This window comes from Mesoplodon bidens, assembly GCF_964165515.1.
Source record: "Mesoplodon bidens genome assembly, chromosome: 11".
Taxonomy (NCBI): domain Eukaryota; kingdom Metazoa; phylum Chordata; class Mammalia; order Artiodactyla; family Ziphiidae; genus Mesoplodon; species Mesoplodon bidens.
Genome location: NC_138167.1, coordinates 72,414,356 through 72,430,458, shown reverse-complemented (window position 1 = coordinate 72,430,458; position 16,103 = coordinate 72,414,356).

Below are 16,103 nucleotides of genomic sequence, written 5' to 3'. Positions count from 1 at the left end.
GGGATGGGGTGGGGGGGCACGTCAGAGAATTTACTATTAATCCCAGAGTTTCCTCTGTATTCTCAGAAGATGTTAATAGTTTGTTACTAGCCAGAGGATATGACTATGTTAGATTATTTTTAAAGATGAAACATGTATGATAGGATGGATTCTTTCTGTATTCTGAGAGTGTACAGTATAGGGTTATCTATAATGAAAGTTTATATTGACAGGGTTCTGTTTGCTTTGCCATATATTATAAGCAAAAGAGATTAGTGAAGTGCCACAATATTCCAAATAATTTTTGAGTCGCTGCCTTTTTTTTCTTGTCCTTTCGTTTGAAACCTAGACAACATGCAGTAAAAACTAGGAGAATGACTCTTACCCTTTGGGATGGCAAAGTTTCATTGACAAAACTATTTCCTAGCATGCCTTTGGGAACTTGTGCGCAGACCCCAGAGTCTAAAGGAGCTGCTGTTCAAACGTTGTACTAGCTCCCTGAGCCATTGTTCAGAGGACCAATGTCAAGTCCTATTTCATGGGTATGACCCATGGAGTACCCGGGCCACATCTGTCTACAGCATTGGCTCTTCTGTGATGCTGATACACAAGGCCTCTCTTCCACTTGGTCATTTGCAAACCTCCCCAGCCCCCAGCATCTGATGAGGAAGGGGAAAAAAAAACTGCCTACAGAGGAGTCCAAGTTACAGATACACAGCACATCCTGAGTCATTGCTGTCTCTCGCCTCCTCCTGTCCGAGACGCTGCGTGGATGTTTCCTTAACCGCGACTGACTTCCCTGTGAATGTCTGATGCTAGCTCTGGGCCTCTGGGCATTGATTTGTACAGTGGCAACTCCTGACGGGCTTCTGTCATAGTTTGGTGTGCTTTCTCTGTCATTAAAAGAAATGATTTTCCCAAGCCGCGCATTGTTTGTATGGTACCAGTGAGCTCTTACCCCACGGTTGGAGCCTGAGAACTTCACTCAGTTAAGAGATCAGAAAATGTGACCCTGCAGGAAAAAAAAATCAAGGGAAATGAAGATGCTAGATAAAAGATGGGTGCTCGTGTCACTGACTGCCTTCCACTCTGCCAACTAGAACTTGGCTAACCAAGCTCTAGTCCCCTGGGTCTGCAGACACCTCTGGGTGCCACCCTTGGATTTCCTTCCCATCAGGCAGAGGACATACAGGTGCCGCCTGTAATTGCCTCTTGCCTCCTGCAGCTAACTCGCCTGCAAAGGATGGAGTTCTGACTGTCATTTGTGTGCCTTGATGAAGCTTTTGGGGAGTGGGGGAATGGAGAAAAACAGGTTATCTCAACCTGGCATGCCCCACCCCCAAGGGCAGCATGAAGTGATATTTGTGGATGGTGGCAGCATTCTGGGATTAGGGGTGAGGGTCATGGAGGGACAAGCAGCTCTCCCCCTGGGGGTCAAACCAAGTCCCCAGTTGGTCCCCTCTGGCTCCTGACCCAGCCTGGGGCCAACCCAGGCCTGGTGGAGATGAATACCTCTGGCCTATCCACAGAGGCCTACAGGAAGCCAGGGAGAGGTCCAGGCAGCCCCTGGAGCCCTGGGCCAGTGAGGCCTGATCAAGAGCTGACATCACAAGCACCTCTGGCAAAGACTGATCACCCCTGCTTAGCAGTTGAGGTTTGTTTCTTCTTTAGGAAGCAACCCAAGCAACTGAGTGCCAGGGGCCAGAACTCTGAGTCAGTCCAGGAGAACAGAAGGTCAATTTATTTTTGACTGTGCATCACCCCCTGTGTAGCCTCAGGATGAATAAGGCATCTGATGTGTTCCTTTGGGAAAGATAAAGTGTGTGCTGTGGCATTTCTTTTACTTGTCAGATAGGGGGCTTTGTCCCTCTGTTCTTAGCGACTGCACAAGGGCCCCTTAGCATGGAGGGGTAGGCGTAGGCAGGGGAGCCTACCTGCCTGCCACGTAGCTCCCGGGCACCCCTTCCGTTCGCAGTGAAAAACCAGAAGGCTTGTGTGCCTGCAGCCCCGGGAATCAACACGAAGGGCTTGACGTAGCTTCTGCTACCCGCTCCCCAACTCAACGTGTGAAGGGTCTTATATATACCATGCTTGGGTGCCATCCGTTCTCCCCAAAAGAAGGAGGATTCTCCACCCAAAATAGAGATCAAGGTGTGAGCTCCCAACACAAGAGGGGCCCAGGTAGAAGCTGCAGGAAAGTGCAGTCAGGCCTCTGGTACGGCTGGATAGAGGGCCTCTACCTCAGTCTCTCCACCCCTGGGACTCTGGAGTTCTGTGACTCTTGTAGCTTGTGTTTCTTTCCTGAGAAGCCCCAGGCAAAAGTGTTACTCCAGCTGGGTGATAAGTCATCCAGAGTTGTCTCATCAAAGCTGTTATCACACAGCGCTTACTAACCTCAGGCCTCGTATTCTCAGGGTGGGTGAAAGGTAAGGATCCTAGGCAATTCTTTGAGGAAAATCTCCTCTTTCACCCATCTTGGGCTCCCAGCCTTCTTCAGAATCCAGTACTCAGCTCCCCGGACCCCTCGCCCTACGTTCGCCAGCTTGAGTCAGTATGAGTGGTCAGAGACGTGTTCACAGCCTCCCACTCCTACCTCCCCTTCCCCCCAGCCCCGACGTGGACACCCTCCCCCGCTAGCAGACCGTTTCCTGAGCTTGTCGGCTTCAGCGTTCAAGTCGGGGAGGAACTCAACCAGCCCTTCTGTGCAGCGCCCACTGCTGAACGTCAGGCTCCAGTGCAGGCCTGAAACCTTCCTTTTCCCAGCTGATTCAGCCCCTGACTCACTTTGAAAACAGTGGACAAGTTATTACGCCATCTAGTTTTCATTTTCCTCTTTTGAGAAATTGGGTTTAAAAATAACTAGTGAACAGGGTTGTTGGGAGGATTAGAGGAGGTATTTTGTACAGGGCCTCTGCTTGTAGTAGCAGAGAAAAAGCGTTCTGAATTTCTAAGACTGAGCAGAGAGGAGAATATGATAACTCACACAAGGAAAGGAAGGTTAATGATTTTACCATTCATTTCTAGAACTTTTTTTTTTTTAAATTTTTTATCTGCGTTGGGTCTTCATTGCTGCACACAGCCTTTCTCTAGTTGCGGCGAGCGGGGGCTGCTCTTTGTTGTAGTGCGCGGGCTTCTCGTTGCGGTGGCGTCTCTTGTTGCGAAGCACAGGCTCTAGGTGCGCCGGCTCAGTAGTTGTGGCTCGCGGGCTCTAGAGCGCAGGCTCAGCAGTTGTGGAGCACGGGCTTAGTTGCTCCGCGGCATGTGGGAACTTCCCAGGCCAGGGATTGAACCTTTGTCCCCTGCACTGACAGGCAGATTCTTAACCACTGTGCCACCAGGGAAGTCACTTTCTAGAACTTTCTACTGCAGAGTTTCCCATGGTGGTTTGTGATTCTCTGAGTTTTGCTGCTCTTCCAGGCGACGTGGGGAAGTTGCCCCCCAAAAATTCTATTGCCAACCTCGTTCCTACTACAGTGCCTTAACACAAAGTCGGTGATCAAGAAATGTGTAACTTAATGGAAGCCAAGTTCAACTGGATTTCCTTTCAAATAAATACTTGATTTCCTAAGTACTAGAGTTGCAGGGGTTTGCTCTCCCAAACTCCCCATCAACTCAAGAATGTGAGACTCGCGTTTGTGACTCATATGACACAAGGCCCCAAAAATGACCGGGCAGGGAACAGACTCACTGGGGCCGACTCTCAGTTCAGGGCTGGGGACCAACACTCTTTGGGGAGGAAGTGGGAGTCATAAATTCCCAAATGAAACAAACTGCTGGATGTCACCACCAAAAAAACCCTGGATCTCTGTCCTCACCAAGTCAACAGCTAAGCTCAGGTCCTTTGCTGACACTTGAGTGTGTGGACACTCATCCCCAGTCCCTCCACCAGGAAATCTCCCTGGTAAGACTTCACGCCACCCCTGTTCCTCCCCAGCTGGCCAATGCCTTGAATAAAGTAGCACGTGCCTTTGGATAGGGCCGTTACAGAAGCTGGTAGGATGCCTATTTTTTCACCATCTTTAAAAATAACCCAGCACATTTTAAACTTCCTGCTTCACAGGAAAAAAAAAAATAGAACTTGAACTCAGCAATCACATTGCACATTAGTTCCATTCCTGATGAGGCAGTCAGATAACGAGAACCCTGCAAAAGGACACGTCTCCAAGTTTAGCTCTGAATATGAAAAGTCAATCTGTCCACGTGAATAGGCAATTAAAAGAGATGCCCTGATGTCACTGATACATTCTTTGGATGTTGCTTTTCAGAGTTAACCTTTGGATGAGTTCTGCATTTTAATGCCATCTCAAACCTCTGGGACTAAGCTGCAGGTGGTATAACAGAGGGGGTCTGGGCTGGGTACCAGACCTCACCTGTGGGCCCACTGCTGCCATCAGCTACTTGGGTAACCTTGACTGGGCCTCCTCTCCACTCTGGACCCATTCCCTCAACTCTAAATGGGAGTCCTTCTGAGATGATATTCTGTCACCTAGACTGGGACATGTCACACACACTCCTCTTACTACATATATATATTATATATTACATATATTAGAATGGTGGTGACACTGTTTAGTGTGATAGAACATTCTGGATTGCATACAGGATGACTTCGGTAAAGGGACCTCAGTGTATGATGATGTCTTCGGTAAAACAGGTGGGAAACCAAGTAAAGCCCTACAACCAGACTCCAAGGACATTTTTTTTTTTTTTTTTTTTTTGCGGTACGCGGGCCTCTCACTGTTGTGGCCTCTCCCGTTGCGGAGCACAGGCTCCGGACGCACAGGCCCAGAGGCCATGGCTCACAGGCCCAGCCGCTCCGCGGCATGTGGGATCCTCCCGGACCGGGGCACGAACCCATGTCCCCTGCATCGGCAGGCGGACTCTCAACCGCTGCGCCACCAGGGAAGCCCTCCAAGGACATTTTACTCTGAGGATGCATCTCAGCAGATCATGGCCTCATGACTACCATCTCCTTTTGTTTTGTTTTTCTCACTTTTTGTTTTTAAATAATTATAGATTCACAGGGAGTCACAGAGAGAGTACCGAGAGGTCCTGTGTACCCTTCACCCAGTTTCCCCCAATGGTAGCATCTCAAGTATCTCTAGTATAACATCAAACCAGGAAGTGGACATTGGCACAATGTGAGTTTATAGCTCTATGCCATTTTATGACATGTGTAGATCTGTTTAACCACCACCACAATCACTATTCCATCAACACAAAGATCTCCTTCGTGCTACCCCTTTACAGTCACTCCTACCCCCTTCCTCCACACATACCATCCATAAGCCCTAGCAACCACTAATCTGTTTTCCATCTCTATGGTGTTGTCATTTTGAGAATGTTATATAAATGGAACCATACAGTAAGTGGCTTTCTTCATTCAGCACAATGCCCTTGAGATCCATCCAAGGATGTTGCATGTATCAAGAGTCTGTTCCTTTTTTATTGCTGAGCAGTATTCCCCGGCATCTCATCTCCTTTTTACCTAATGCTCCGGCATGTCAGGAAGTATGGCAGTGAGACAGCTTGGCTCTGGCAGCTGCCTCTCTGGTCAGAGATCCCAGAAAACAATTATGTCTCCTCAGAGCTGGACATGACTGCCTCACCCTGCAGCATCGAGGAGAGAATGTCCCACGATGTTAGTCCTACAATTCAGTGTTGGTGATGGATCACGGAGGTCCACTGCTCTCACTTGGGCTCACCTGGGTCTTTCAGCTCTGCAGTAAGGTCCTTCTATGATTGACTGACTTTTCCAAACATCTCACTGATGGTATTGGAAAAGGCTTCTCACACTCACTCTGTATACATATCACTGGGGATCTCATTGATATGCAGGTTCTGACTCAGCGGGGCTGGTTCGGGCTTGAGGGTCAGCATTTTGAACAAGCATCCAGGTGATGCTGATGCTTCTGGTCCAGGGACCACACTTTGAGTAGCAAAGGTGTAGAGTATAGAGCTTCATCTCAAAGACTTTCTCCTGCCAGACCAACCTGTGGCTTTTGTCCCATCATCTGGCCTTTCTGGAATTTCAATCTTGTGGATTATTACGAGCCTTTCTTTCTGACCCAGACCATGAAGACATCTTAGCAATATATCTGGGGGAATCATTTCAAATTATATTTTTCTAGGTGGTTCTGAATTATGCCTAAGGAATTATTCTCACAGAACTCCATACTACCCTCACTTTTTCCTGGTAGTATTTAGACCCTGCTTTGGGTCTAAATCAAATGTCTTTATCGCACAGGTATTTACTGATGTCGTAAGATGCATAAGGGACCCTCCTCTCTGCCATCAAGTACCCAAACTCTCCCCCTTTTCTTTTCCCTTTTTCCTTCAGGGCTGGCAGTAGAAGGAAAGGAGGAAATTCTTCTTTATTTTAAGGCTGTTTTATGAGGCTTCTTTCTGCACTCAAGAGACACCCTGGGAGCAGTAGGGGGGACTCAGGAGGATCGAGAAGGGAACAATCAAAGACAGCTGTCCCTTCTATGTTCGCTTGAAAACTCTTTGATAGTGGAGAGGGATGAGTGACGCATCTGGTTCAAATGGCTGCCGGGTGACCTTGAGACTTGACAGTATGTGCTGCCGGGGAAGGAGCGGGTAGGATTTCATCCTTAATTACTCCTCTTTCCTTTCCTTGTCAAGGGAATGAGTGCTTGTTTTCAATACTTCAAAGGAATCACTCTCATATACTAAATATTGTGATTGGAGGTGGCGGGAAAGCTCAGACACCATTTTCTGTTGAACAAATAGTAAGAAAGTACAGAAGCTTCTGTTTTCCTAGAAATTCCTTGGACCAGGGAGTGACTCCCCGCCCTAGAAGTGTGAAGGTTTCAGTTAACCATTAAACTGAATGTAAGTCAGGTGTGTGATGTGGTCCCTTAGGAGAGTTAATTTGGCTATAGGCTACATCAGTCGAAGCAGGATCACTGGAATGAGGCATGTTGGTTCTCTCTTCTCCAGAGACATCCCCACTGGAGCTGTGCGTTCAGTTCAGGGCCTGGATGAATCAGGGTTCCCAGCAGCAAGCAACTCTGACTAATTTGAGACGAAAGGGGATTTATTCAAAGATATTAGATGATTCATACAATTGTTGAGAGGGCCAGAGAAACCATTTTAAAGGCGGGGCTTTTAGGAATAACATAAACTGTGACACAGAAAAGCCCTGATGAGATCATTGCTGTCACTGCCACCACCAGATACAACGAAGGCAGAAATCAATAATGGCAGGTCTGCAGTTACCAGGAGCTTGATTTCCATGACTGCTACGGCCATGAGCACCAATACCGTTCCTGCATCAGGAACTCAGCCTGCTCGAGAAGCTCAATGCGTTTACCTCCACCTGTAAGAACAGAGTTTCACCTCAGTGCATCCCACTGGCAGACCCTGGGTCATGTGACTGTGTCAGACACAGAGGAGGCTGGGAATTTCAGTTCTTACTGCTGCATTAGGGAGACAGGACCTACACCATGGGATTTCTACAAATATAGAAAGATGATGGGTAGCCATGAACGTGACACATGTCCCCTTCATTTAATGAGGGTCACAGAGAAACTGCAGCCTCATCAGAAGGAAATAACCAGAAAGTGAAAGAACAGCTGAAGAAAATGGGATGTTTGGCCCGTAGAAGAGAAGACTTGGGTGACCATGATGGTTGCCTTTAAACAGAGGGAGAGATTTCATAGATAAGAGGAATTAGCCTCATTCAGTATGGCCACAGGGATTAGAGCTGTCCTAATGATGGACTCTTCAAGGATTCAGACTTCATCTAAGCATAAACAAGAACTTTTAAAAGTCAGATCAAAGCCTTCCCAAGACTGAATGACTTCTCTCAGGGGGTAGTGAGTTCCCCATCGCAGGAAGCATTCAAGAAAATGCTGGTCAACTGCAAGCAATAAAGCAGGGTAGCATTTAAAGGTCTCTTACAAGTCAGGGCTTTTGTCATTATTAGTTCTCTCCTTCTGATAGTAATCATCCATTTGGCCTCAGAAAAGAAATCAATCTTGATAGATCTTATGTAGAATTTGTAATGACCTCCCAGCCTTCGCTTTTTGCCGGGGCTGCGTTGTATTAGACTCTGCCGCCCTATTTCTCCTCACCCAGTTACTGAAGCAGCAGATCTATTCCTTACTATTACTTATCTAACACAGAAGGATATATAAAACCTCGCCAGCTGGCAGGAAAAAAGAGCTAGAAGTGATTCAGTCACTGAAAAGTGGGACTTCTTTTTATAAAGGGGAAAAAAGTGGATTTCAGTAAGCAGTCAAGTTAGGGAGGGCCTTTTTTTTTTTTTTTTTTTTCGCGATACGCGGGCCTCTCACCGCTGTGGCCTCTCCCGTTGCGGAGCACAGGCTCCGGACGCGCAGGCTCAGCGGCCATGGCTCATGGGCCCAGCTGCTCCGCGGCACGTAGGATCTTCCCGGACCGGGGCATGAACCCCCGTCCCCTGCATCGGCAGGTGGACTCTCAACCACTGCGCCACCAGGGAAGCCCAGGGAGGGCCATTTTTGAGAGTAGAAAGAAATCCAGGTATGTGAAATTGCATGTGTCAACACCACCCCTGTTATGCGTTTTTTAAACCAGACTCAACAGAGAAAAACCATGAGCGGTGCATTAGTTTGGCCACAAGTGCCTGGTGAGTGAGTTCCCCTGCCAGCCTCAGTCTTCCCACCTGCAGAATGGGAATGCCACTGCATTGACAAAGCCAGAGGTGGAGAGGCACTCTTGCAGTAGTGGGGGGAGGGGGGTTCTGTCAAAATGCAGAACGCGGTGTTCACCAAGGGCTGGACAAGCAGAGAGAAGCAAGAGGGAAACTAGGGTTAGTCCCTACCCTGGAGCTGGCCACCTCCAGTCTTATCACTGATTGGTTAAATCCACCTCCCCCGCAGCCTCGGGTCCCCAAAGGCCAGCAGGTGCTCTGTCGGCCATCCAGCCCAGAACAGCCTGACAGCCCCCCTCTTACTACACTATTGAGTTTGAGGAGTCACCCACTAGATTCCAGTTTGATTTATGACACCCTCTTGACAGCCTCATTCCCCGGAGTCCCCAGGGGCTCCTGCTCTGAGCTCTCGGGTAGGGAATATTACTCTGAGGCTGTGAGCCACTGTCACATTTCATCCCAGAGGCGATGGAAGCAATACCTTAATATGGTGCCCCTGTGTGCTGCTTCCATGTGACTGAAATATCATTTTCAATGCACGAGAGAGTCGTGTGTTTCCCATTCCTTTATATTCCACGTTCCTCTTTTCTACCTTTGCAGAAATTGGCATGACAGGACAGGGCTGGTTTTAGAGAATGACTTCTTGACAGGTAAAGGACCACCACAGGGCAATAGTATACATTCCTACCATGGAAAGATACTCTGCATTGCTCTGACCTGGACAGAATAGTGAGATCTAACATTTTTGGAGCTTTTATCATGTGGCAGATAGTGTACCAAGTACTTTACATGCACTACCTCAGTCCTCACTGTGAATCCTACCTGATAAGGATCTGTATTTCCATTTTACAGATAGGGAAACTGAGGTGCAGAGAGCAAGGCTAAAAGATAAGTGCAGAGCTGGGCTGGTCTGACTTCTAAGCAAGCCCAGTCCTCTTGGTTTATTGCGTCCTGTAAAGAGAGGTGGGGAAAATATGATGCTTCTCTCTTGTCCACTGCTTGAAAAATGACCATTCAGATAACTATTCAGAAGAGGAAGATAAAGTCTTATGGGCTAAGACAAAGGTTAATCCTGTGTACCTATGGTGAGCTATTAGGCCAAGGTCATCTGCCTCTGGATGTAGTTTTGTTGTGAGTTTTGTTTTGGGGAGAAAGGATTGTTGAGTGCTGTAAGGGTTCCATTCAGATCAGCCAATATTTAACGGGTATTGATTTCACTGAGGACAGAGATGAGGACGATGCATCTCTCAAAAGTGCTCCCTGACACACAGACACAGCCTAGGTACTGAGTTGCTGCCAGGCTGACTCGGTGCAAAGTGAGGTGGTGGGAGGTTGTCAGACAGCCTCCGAAGACCCACCACACTGTCCAAGGACCCACCACCCTCCACACCTCGTTGACAGAGGGGTCACCAATTATCATCATTCTCAGCGAGGCGATGGGTCAAACTGGAGACGGGATTGGTCCCCTGTGCCTCTGAGCCCGCCCCTCTCCCAACTCAGATTTTTGGCTTTTGTTGGGCCAGGGTCCCACTGACCTGAGTTCTCAGCCTTGTTGACAAATAGAGAAAGCAGTGGGGGAATGTTCCTAAAGGCTGACTTCAACCCCAAACAGTGACTCAGTGATGGGTATCACTTCCCCAGGGGCATACACCTAAGAGGCATCTCCTGGCCTCCAAGACTCCGCTACCTCGGGGTGCAGGGAGCAGAGAATGGTTGTGTTAACTCAAAGCGGGATGTAGTCCCCTTTCCAGGCATGGGGAGCAACCTGAATTTGGGAGGTTTGGGTTTTAGTCTCTTGTTAGAGCTGAGAAAGACTTCAAAGATTCAGCTGCTTCTTAGAGCTTCATAAATGAGGAAAGGCCCACAGAGCCAGCAGACGAAGGCCCCCTTTATTGCCTCTGAGGCTGCAGAAGAAGGCACGCCCCGTGGCCCAGTTCCTGCAGTGCAGCAACCGGGCTGCTTATTTTGACTTCCATGTGGAGGACAAAAGACTTGTTCGCTTTCTGTTGCTGAGACTGCCCTAACCACAAATTTTGCTTTCAGTTGCAACCTTTCAGAAGCACCTCAAGAATAAACCACCAGAAACGCCTCACGCTTACACAGGCATTCTAATTTTTTCCTGGTTTTTGTTTGTTTTATTGTGGGTTTTTTTTAGTAGATCAGCTTGAGCTGAAACACAGTTCTGTTTCTCCCATTTTCTCCTGTACATACAGCATCTTCATCTTCAATACATCTGTATTCAGGGGAACAAGAGTGCATTGAGAAAGCCCAGGAGGTACTTTTTTCTTTCTTTCTTTCTTTTTTTAAGCAAAATCGGGAAATAAATAAATAGCTGTGATGTCCAGGCAGTGGAAAATCAGGACATTGAACAACTCTGGTTCAGCGGTTCAGGGCTGAGCTGTAGGCAGGTGTCCTCTGTGCCAGCCTGGGGTTAGACGGACCGGCCTTTGTTTCTGACTTAGTGTGTAGGGGTCACTTCAGTACTCAGCGCTCGACTGTGTTAAAGGAGGGTAGTGGATGACAGGCAGGATGCAGCATGAGCTAAGGATGTGTGTCACTGGGTAAAACCCATTAACTGTCCAATGAGGAAACAGTCCAGCTCCTGCACTTTCTGCTGTTGCTTCTCCTTGGAATGAGGAAGACAGCACAGGAGAGACGTGGACACCACCAGCTCAGGAGCCGAGAGCACTGGCCCACACTTCACTCACTCTGGCTGTTTTTGGCCACTTTGGGCAAGTCGTAGACTCTGCTTTACCCCTGCTTCTCCACCTGTGCAAGTGTATACAGCTCTCTCTAAAAGAAGTGCTTGCTCCCTTGCTTCTCTGAGTGGGCTCCACAGACAGTAGCAGTAGCCTCATTGGAAGTTTGTGGGAAATGTAAAATCCCACCCCCCAACCCCAGACCTAAGGCCCTGGACTCTGCATTTTAAATGGAGGCCCAGGTGACTGCTGAGCACACTGGGGTCTGAGATGCTGCTCAGCATCTCCCAAGCTGCTGTGACTGCATCAGGCATCTCGCAAAGGATACCCCAAAACACGCCTGAAAAGACCATCTATAAATGGTCAGAACTTGGGGAGCCGACCGGGGTGGGATGTGGGAGAAGACCTTTAAAATGTTTCATTTGTTCATGGGATTTCCCTGGTTGTCCAGTGGGGAAGACTCTGTGCTCCCAATGCAGGGGGCCCAGGTTCGATCCCAGGTTGGGGAACTAGATCCCACATGCATGCTGCAACTAAAGATTCCGCATGCCACAACTAAGGATCCCACATGCTGCAACCAAGATCCCGAATGCGGCAATTAAGACCCAGAGCAGGCCTCCCCTGGTGGTGCAGTGGTTAAGAATCCGCCTGCCAATGCAGGGGACCCGGGTTCGAGCCCTGGTCTGGGAAGATCCCACATGCTGTGGAGCAACTAAGCCCGTGCGCCACAACTACTGAGCCTGCGCTCTAGAGCCCGCATGCCACAACTACTGAGCCCACGTGCCACAACTACTGAAGCCCATGCTCCGCAACAAGAGAAGCCACCGCAATGAGAAGCCCACGCACCACAACGAAGAGTAGCCCCCGCTCGCCACAACTAGAGAAAGCCCGTGTGCAGCAATGAAGACCCAACGCAGGTAAAAATGAAAAAAAAATTAAAAGAAACAAACTCCCCCCCCAAAAAAAGACCCAGAGCAGCCAAATAACTAAATAAATATTTAAAATTTTTTTTAATATTTTATTTGTTCAGTTGTAATAAGTCTTTTTTTAAAATAAATTCATTTATTTACTTTGGCTGCATTGGGTCTTTGTTGCTGAGCGCAGGCTTTTCTCTAATTGCGGCAAGCGGGGGCTACTCTTCGTTGCGGAGCACAGGCTCTAGGCGTGCAGGCTTCAGTAGTTGTGGCGTGTGGGCTCAGTAGTTGTGGCTCGCGGGCTGTAGAGCACAGGCTCAGTAGTTGTTGTGCACGGGCTTAGTTGCTCTGCAGCACGTGGGATCTTCCCGGACCAGGGCTCGAGCCCATGTCCCCTGCATTGGCAGGCAGATTCTTAACCACTGCACCACCAGGGAAGTCCTGTAATAAGTCATTTTAAGACGTCTGTGTTCTCAGAGATGTTTTCTTTCTTCCTTTCTTTCTTTCTTTTGGCTGCATTGAGTCTTTGTTACTGCACGCCGGCTTTGTCTAGTTGCAGCGAGCAGGGGCTACTCTTCATTGTGGTGCACGTGCTTCTCATTGTGGTGGCTTCTCTTGTTGCAGAGCACGGGCTCTGGGCGCGTGGGCTTCAGTAGTTGCGGCATGTGGGCTCAGTAGTTGTGGCTCGCGGGTTCTAGAGGGCAGTTTCAGTAGTTGTGGCACATGGGCTTAGTTGCTCCGCCGCTTGTGGGATCTTCCCTGGCCGGGGATCGAACCTGTGTCCCCTGCATTGGCAGGTGGATTCTTAACCACTGCGCCACCAGGGAAGTCCCTCAGAGACGTTTTCTGATAGTCATTTGTGCATCCTTTTACTGCCAATCACTTCTCCCCTGACTAGAGGTGTGAGATGTTTTTCCAGTCCGCTGCGGAATGTTTGGTAAATTACCTTCCCTGCTGGGTGGCTTCTTTCCTGCTCTCACCAGGGGCATATTGTGAAGAAAGCTTTGGAACACCATATATGTAAGCAGTCATCCTTTCCAGCCACCTGTTTCTGCTGGCAACTTTAGGAATTACCAAGCATTCGGTATAAATCACTCCATTCTGGGGAGAGATGACACAGAAAGCTAAGGGCGTTTTATAAAACCACATATGCATGCTTGAGATTTGCCCAAAGCAGCTTGTGTTCCATGTGGGACAGACAAGCCACTCAAGGGGCAGGAGCAGAGAAGGGAATTGAAGGGGGGGAAGTGTGATGGCTTGAAAGAGGATGTTTCAAGGGTACATGGGCAGGAGGAGGGGGGCTGACAATCTCAAACATCTTCCTTAGAAAGGTCCTTTGAGAGCATAAAAGTTAAAACAAGAAACTACGATGTTTACAGAATGCCCTAAACTCCTAGGATTTCAGCCTTTAGATTATGTCTCTACATACCTATTAATGAAACATGATCTTTTTGCTTTTTGCAAAATTGCTTTTTTGTAAAAGCAATTCTTTTCATCCAAAGGAGATCAAGGCCCTGCCTACAATGCAGCGTAGAGAAGGAGTGCTGATTAATTATCCAGATAAGCCACAGCCAACCTCCGCCAGCCCAACTACCTCTGTACACAAACCGTCATCATGGACTTTTCCAAAAATATCTGACCAGAGGCACTAACCACGTGATTGGGACTTGGTTTAGCACAGGGGTTTCCAACTCCCCGGGCTGCGGTCCGGTATCAGCCCTCAGCCTGTTAGGAACCGGGCCGCACAGCAGGAGGTGAGTGGCAGGCGAGCGAGCAAAGCTTCCTCTGCCGCCCCGCATCGCTCCCCATCGCTCGCATTACCGCATTACCGCCTGGACCATCGCCGCCCGCCCCCGCCCCGTCCGTGGAAAAATTGTCTTCCACGAAACCGGTCCCTGGTGCCAAAAAGGTTGGGGAGCGCTGGTTTAGCAAACTGCCTGCCTTGTGCCTCCCTCCATTTACTCTATGCTGGTGGTTCTCAACGAGGGGAGAGGGCTGTGTGGTTACCCCCGGGGCATTTGCCAAGGTCTGGAGACATTTTTGGTGTCACGAGAGAGAGGGTGCGGCTGGCATCTAGTGGCAGAGCTGGGATGCTGCTAAACATTCTACAATGCACAAGACAGGCTCCACTGCAGAATTATCCGGCCCTGAGTGTCAGTAGCGATGAGGTTGAGAAGCTTTGTTCTGGGGAGATGGGTTTGAGTCTCCCATTCGCCGCTCAGCACGGTGGTATTGAAGGCATTTGGGTCATAACTTCCTCCTGGTAGTTTCTTGGATCACAGGCAAGTCAGAATGAACAGGCTCAAGTGATAAGCCCAGGTTGCTTCGCACCCCAGGGCCAGGTCCTGGCCACTCAGCTGTGTCACCACACGGCCTCCTTGGAGGGCAGAGCCCCCTCATTTATATTTTAGTCTCCAAAGGGATTTCTGGGGTTTAGCTTCTTCCAACCCTGGTACCTTGGCATAGATCGGGGCCTCTGGGGGGTCAAGAGAAACCCAGGTCATGTCCATTTTAGAAGCTCCAGGTATAAAAATGAAGAAAGGCAAAAACAAGATTACAAAAATATCAATTAATTTTAAATATTTGCATATAAGGAATTAATATTTCTACCCTGGAATAATAGAATGCAATATACTTGTGCTATTAAAACATCTATAAAATTCATATATTATTTCATAGTACCCTACAGACAAGGTTGTCCCGTAATGGGATACGACCATATAGGTGCACAGTGAAAGTTTTCTTCTCTTCAGTCTTAGTGTGTCTCTGTAGCTATAAATATACTTTACTTGGAAAAATATTAAAGATCTAAATTTACAGCTCTTTGAAGCTATGTCATTAGGAGCAGCAAAAGTTCAAAGGCCGAAAATAATATTTAAAACATATAAAGACTTACATATGTATATGTGTATATGGCTAACTACATATTTATAGTTAAAACATATAAATACTGGGTATCCTGGGTAGTATTCTGAGGTAACTAAGTAATAAATAAATATCCGTTGTTGTCAATCCCATTTTACAGATGGGAAAACTGAAATGAAGTGAAATCAAGTGATTTGCCAAAGGTAACATACTTTACAAGTAGGTATGTTCATAGAATCAGGTATGTAAGTAAAATTAGGATTCATACTGAGGGAGGTTGGCTCCAGGGGCCACACCCTTAAGTCTTTTGATATACAGCCTCTGAAAAGGAGAGACATAGTTTCAAGAAGATGTGCAGAACCATCGAATGGCTTTAGAAAGCATCAGTGCAATGCCAGCAGTATAGGCACTGGAGTCAGACAGATCTGAATTCAAATCCTGATTCTCACGCTTGTTAGCTGTGAGGCCTTGGGCTCCTCACTTAATCTAAAGCAGAGTTCTTCTGCTGTAACATGGGCAAGGTGGTCCCCACGTGTCCAGTGGGGCTGTGCTGGGATCTGAAGATTAGCGCAGGGGTACAAGGGGTACACAGCTGTGTGATGATAAAACTGAAGCTCAGAGAGAGCAAGTCAGTTGCCCAAGGCCACACAGCAAACTAGTGACAGTCGTCTGGACACCTGGTCCAGGGTTCTGGACACAACTTCAGCCGCTCTAATCCATTTCATATAGCTGGTCCCCTCCATCCCCTAACAGCATCTTTCTCAAATTGCTCATTTCAGGGCTGCATATAGGCTCTGCTCACCTGCAGGGCTAGACTGCCATACATGGTGGTCCGTGCCAAACTGGGTGAAGTGGGGACAAGTAATTAGAGAAGCTACAGTTCAGGAACAAGTGGGGGCAAAATGTTCAAGCTCCAGGCACAATCCTCAAGTATCCACTAGGTGGCGCCACACTTCTATTGATACATTCCGGGTGTTCTCAGACTGT